At 42.0% G+C, this 6000-nt stretch overlaps 1 protein-coding gene across 2 annotated transcripts in view; it reads left to right on the top strand.

Annotated features, from left to right (window-relative positions):
- Positions 1-1476: 1476 nt before the first annotated feature.
- Positions 1477-6000, top strand: part of OTOL1 (otolin 1) — a 64617-nt gene continuing 60093 nt past the window's right edge. The window contains exons 1-2 of one of the 2 annotated variants that reach the window (XM_027112552.1): positions 1477-2104; positions 5914-5984. The gene's annotated coding sequence lies outside the window, so the exon portion shown is untranslated. The remainder of the gene's footprint in view (positions 2105-5913; positions 5985-6000) is intronic. The other variant, XM_027112542.1, reaches the window with a different exon arrangement.

Raw genomic sequence — 6000 nt, 5'->3', positions numbered from 1 at the left:
GGAGTAGTTGAAGCACCCAAAGTGCATGGGGAGCTGGACATGTCTGCTGCTCTAGCAGCTGTGGTGGAAACCTGCTCCATGACAGAAAATTCAGCTCACTCTGTCAGCCAAGCAGGAATGAGAAGGACAGGCCTGTAACTGAGATACTCACCTGGGTAAAATGATGAGATGTCTATTTCACTTGCTTCCCTTTTTATCTCCAACACAAAAGCTGGTGTGCTTCTTAGTGTGGCTGAGTTCTTGCCAATGAGTTTCTTAATCCAGCAAAACCAGTGGACACTTTGTGTCTGTTCATTCTGAAGCTCATTGGAACATCTCTGGGAAAAGCCTTGATTTGAAAAGGTTAGGATTTTATGAACACTTGGATTTGACCTCAAACAAAAACCTTGGATCCTACTAGAATTCTAGTTTCACCAGAAAGGAAAGAAGCTACATACATCCAGAGAGGACTTGAAACCGTGTGCCCTGAGAATGGTTAAACTGGGAGGAGGTTGGAGCAGGGGAGGGTAATTGAAGTAGCATCTGTCCTAAATTATGTGACTCACTATGTAACTGTTGACATTTCTCCTGATATTTCACAGCTGATCGTGGAGCTTCCACCACTAGTTTCTTCAACCAAATGAATGACGTTTTTCAGCGCAGGCAGCTCCTCTTTTCCGTCTGTTACGTGCATGCTGATGCCATCAGAGAAAAAGTCCAACTTCTCTTCTGGAAACTGGAAGGGTTGTCAACAGTTTCAAAATGGTGCAGTGTATCTTAGCCAAGCAAAACTTTGTCTGAAAGAAAAATCGTGATACCCTGTGTACAGATGGGGTCCCTGGATGCTTGGCGCTGCACTAGGCTTTCCTGCCTTGTGACATGTTGCAGTGATTCACTGTCTTTGACACAGGCATGTGTTGGCATCAAAACCCTGTCAAAAGTCCTGAAAGAAGCCCTGCTTACTGCTAGGAGAAGCATTAAATTCACAACTAGCATCTTTCAAGAGGTTTTGTCAAGAAATGGGAGCCAGATACAAAGTTCTTCTGTATTACACAATTTATGGTTTCCCGAGATCAAACCTTGAAACTAGTGGTTGGATATCAGACGGTAATTTCTTTTCTTTTGAGAGAAAAAGAAAGTAAATTTACTCTCAGTTTTGGCATGGGAGCAGCTCATTCACGGCCTGACTTTCCTGGCAAATAGTTTTGGTCACACACTTGAGTAAATCTTTTGATTCAAGTTTCTGCAGTGATAATTGTGGGTGCCACTGAAAAATGACAAGCTCGGGGCTTCCCTGGTGGCGCAGTGGTTGAGAATCCGCCTGCCGATGCAGGTGACACGGGTTCGTGCCCTGGACCAGGAAGATCCCATGTGCCGCGGAAAAGCTGGGCCCGTGAGCCATGCCCGCTGGGCCTGAGCGTCTAGAGCCTGTGCTCCTTAACGGAAGAGGCCACAGCAGTGAGAGGCCCGTGTACCACAAAAAAAAAAAAAAAAAATGACAAGCTCTTTGACCAAGCTGCTACTGGAGGTGACCAAATGTGTGAATTTTCTGGTGCTGGAAGAAGTACTTTTGTAGTCTGGAAATGGGGATACTGAGAAGATAGCATTGTATGTAGACTCCTGGCAATATGGTAGAGTTTGTTTAGAAGTTATTTTGCTGAGATAACCTTAAAATAGGAGTTTGGATTTGAAATTCCTTCCTTGCTGACAAAGACAGCACCAAAGATTCAGACTTTGCTAAAGATACTGTGATGGTTAATTTTATGTGTCCACTTGATTAGACCATGGTGTGCCCAGATATTTGGTTAAATATTCTGGGTGTTTCTGTGTTTTTGGATGAGCTTCACATTTAAATTGATAGGTTGAGTAAAGGAGGTTGTCTTCCCTAATGTGGGTAAGCCTCATCTAATCAGTTGAAAGTCTGAATAGGACGAGAAGTCTGACCCTCTTCTGAGTAAGACAGAATTCTTCCTGCCTAACTGCCTTTGAACTGGGATATTGATTTTTTTTTCTTGCCTTTGAACTCAAATTGAAACATTGTTGCTTCCTGAGTCTCCAACCTGCCAGCCTTTGGACTGAAACTGTGCTGTTGGACCTCCTGGGACTTGCCGGCCTCCATAATCATGTGAGCCAATTTCTTATTATCTCTATATCATCTATATCTATATATCTATATCTATATCTTTATCTATATCCTCTTGGTACAATTCTCTGGAGAACCCTGACAATTACAGATACCACCACTGATGTGAAGCCAAAAGAGATAACTTGACTTGTGGTCAGTTCAGAGACCTGGAGAATCCTAGTGTTCCTTGACACAAGATTATTTTAATTTTGCAAATCAAATGATGGTATTTTTTTTTTTTTTTTTTTTTTTTTTTTTTTTTGCGGTACGTGGGCCTCTCACGGTTGTGGCCTCTCCCGTTGCGGAGCACAAGCTCTGGAAGCGCAGGGTCATCGGCCATGGCTCATGGGCCCAGCCGCTCCATGGCATGTGGGATCTTCCCGGACCGGGGCACAAACCCTTGTCCCCCGCATCGGCAGGCAGACTCCCAACCACCGCGCCACCAGGGAAGCCCGATGGTAGTTTTTTATTTCATTTACTGCAGAGAAATTGTTGTAACATTTAAGAGCTGACCCCCAAATTCCTCTTTGAGAGAACTGTCTGTTGGAAATCATTTGTTGATAAATGTGTAACTAGGATAGATTTTGTCACTGCTCAGTTGTGCCCAATGCTGGAACTGGTGACTTGCCCCTCTGTCTTCCAACTCCCTCTCTGGGGGACTTTTGCAAATCCTGGGCTTTTGAAAAATGAAGTGTCTATAGGACACATTTTGGATGTGGTAGAGTCCAGATAAATGTCCTTCTGGTGGATGACCCATGGGTGACAAGCCCTCCCCCATCAGCAATGAAAAGAAAGTCTCCATAGCCCCTCAGTGTATCAGTAGTAACTGAGCTGTCTGGCTCTCACTGCAATGGCCACGGGTGGTGACTGGGCATTGGCTCAGCTTCCATCAGCCTCCTTGCAGAAGATGCTTTAGGAATCTGGCTGCCCTTGATGATGACTCTGCTCATTCACTTGCCATCCCTCCCCCACCCCATCTTTGTGATTCAGCTCTTCCTCCTACTTCCTCTCATGTGCTCTAGTACATGCTCTTTTCCCTGTCACCTCCTTACCCAGTAATCCTCATTTAGTTCCCTTGAGGGACCTGTCTGCCTCTCCTTCAACTTTCTTTCTAATAAAGTATTCTGATTAAATTCCCTCAGGACTTTCCTGTTTTCCACGTAACAGCCCGTTGTAGATGTAAAACAGAAATCAAAAGTTGAACAAAATCCAGAGATCCAACAAAACCCCCAAAACTCTACACTGTGTGTTTTGCTTTTTGTATGCCTGCTTTTATAATTTGAATCCTTTTCAAGGCATCGTGGCTGCCTCTTGCAGATTGGGGAGGGTCAGTACAAAGAAGTGGTACAGAAACAACAAAGACAAGGTACAAGATTATCACTGGGTAAAAGGGGAGCCCTCTTGGTGTCTGGATATTGATGAGTCCCAAAGCTTCAAAGAATGACCACCACTGCTTTGTCTAATAGAAAGAAAAATTTAGAGTCAGTAAAATGGTACAACATTACTTGATGTGACCTTTCTGTGCTTTCCCCCAACCAAAAGAAAGGTTCGGTCACATCTATAAATAACACAAAAGCTTGTGTGTGAAAAGGGAGCCGAGATGGAGTTATTGTTGGATGGATAAGGTAGGATGTAAGGACATCAGAGCTTAGAGGTGAGGCCAGGCAAATGCCAGTTGGCGCAGAACTAGTAGAAACCTTGAGATTGAGCTTTGGATTTCATGAGCCATGAAATTATTGAGTACAAGAAAATTTTACCTAAAGATCATGGGGGCAGCGAGGCCTCCAGCTGTCTTGAAGGTTACAATAATTCACATCTTTGTGATTAAGCACTTATTAGAAACCAGAAGTGGAAATAAGTTGGATATTAATGCTGACAAGTGTGTAATGTCAAAGATCACTGTAATGTAACTTCTTATTCTTGCAAAATAACTTCAGGATTCTCATTTCTGAGCAGTCATCAAGCTAATTTTCATTTCACTGGAACGACTTGATTTATTTCACATTTTCAGGAAGTTGCCACTAATTTCTGCAAGAAAAAAAAAAAAAAGAAATATACCAGTCAGGGTTGATAAAGCAGAAAAGGGTTTTACTGAAAGAATATGGGGCTGCTCCCAGAGTTTCTGGGAGGGCTGGCAGATGAGCCTTGTGAAGCCGACAGGAACAGTGGCAGACTAACTAGGCAGCCACAGCCATGGCCAAGGTTGCACAACAGAATCAAAGTCAGGGAAGCACGTTGCTGCCTCTAGAGGGCTCTGGATGCCTCAGTTTTCACCACTGTTGCTAACGGTGCTGAATATCACACCCAGCAGCTGCTGGCCCAGCCACCATAATGGACTTTGTGCTGTTCCTGCTTCTTTGTCCAAATTGAGAATGCCAGGCTGCTGCATTTAACTGGCCAAATCTGTGCCAGTAGTCCATGCCCTAAATGTCAGGGGTGCTGGGGAATAAGCATCTGTGTTTTGTGGCTCCCATGGTGGGAAGTAAGCTTGAGCAGTGAATGAGGTTAATATGGGTATAATATGTGAGGAAATCAAAAGAAAGATAGAAATTACAATCATATACAATATGGAGAAAAATTTTTTAATAAAGTGTTGTTTTTCTATGTTGCCTATGTGAAAGCAAGAAGCATTCAAGGCAATAATATAAATTGTGTATAAAGATGCCCATGGGTATTTTTAGATAAAATTATTTTGGGGAGCAGATGCATAGGTTTCATGAGCTTTTCAAAAAGTCATTGTCTTTTTATACTTTCCCCAATGCCAGATTTTCTTTCTCATCTCCATCACCTAGAGAGTTTGAACACATTACACTCAAAGCTCAGAATGTCTCTTAAACATATGAAAAAAATGCTTAAATCCTCTCATAATAAGAAAAATACAAATTTAAATTACAGTGATACCAGTTATTATCAATTATATTGGAAAAACCAAAAAGTCTGACATCATATTCTGTTAGTGAAGCTGTTGGGAAACCTACTCTTTCTTACATTGCTGATGGAATTGTAAAATTGTCTGACCTCTCTGGAGGAAACTTTGGCAATATAGAGCAACTACATAGGCATAATCTTTTTTTTAGGAATCCATCTCAAAGATACACTGGCAAAAAATACAAAATAACAAACGCACAGAGCTTTTCATTGAGGCATTATTTGTAATTCTAAATGTAGTAGGCAGAATACTAAGATAGACCCACCCATTCTCTCCCCCCAACATATGTCTTGCATAGCTCCCTCCTCTTCAGTGCAAGCAGAATCTGTGAATATCATAGGATATCCCTCTCAGGATTAGGCTATATTATATGGCAAATGTAAAGGAATCTTTCAGATGTAGTTAAGGTCCCTAAACTGTTGACTTTGAGTTAATCAAAAGGAGGATTATACTGAGTGGACCTGACCTAATCAGGTGGGTCCTTGAAACAGATTCTCTCTCTCTTTTTTTTTCTCAAAGTTTCCTTGTACCCTTTTTTTTTTAACTTTTTATTTTATATTGAAGTATAGCCGATTAACAATGTTGTGATAGTTTCAGGTGCACAGCAAAGCGACTCAGCTGTACGTATACATGTATCCATTCTCCCCCAGATTCCCCTCCCATCCAGGCTGCACATAACATTGAGCAGAGTTCTCTGTGCTATACAGTAGGTCTTTGTTGGTTATCCTTTTTAAATATAGCAGTGTGTACATGTCAATCTCAAATTCCCTAATTATCCCTTCCCTCCACCTTTCCCCCACGGTAACCATAAGATCATTCTTTAAGTCTTTGAGTCCATTTCTGTTTTGTAAATACGTTCATTTGTATCATTTCCTTTTAGATTCTGCATATACGTGATATCATACGATATTTCTTTCTCGAAGCAGAGATTCTCTTGATGGCTTTGGAGAAGTAAGCTCCACGTGTG

The sequence above is a fragment of the Aethalodelphis obliquidens genome, unplaced genomic scaffold (genome assembly GCF_003676395.1).
Source record: "Aethalodelphis obliquidens isolate GAN/ISIS:26980383/991018 unplaced genomic scaffold, ASM367639v1 scaffold1, whole genome shotgun sequence".
Lineage (NCBI taxonomy): Eukaryota > Metazoa > Chordata > Mammalia > Artiodactyla > Delphinidae > Aethalodelphis > Aethalodelphis obliquidens.
Note: the sequence above shows the minus strand (reverse complement) of the source record. Positions and strands in the feature narration are given on the sequence as shown.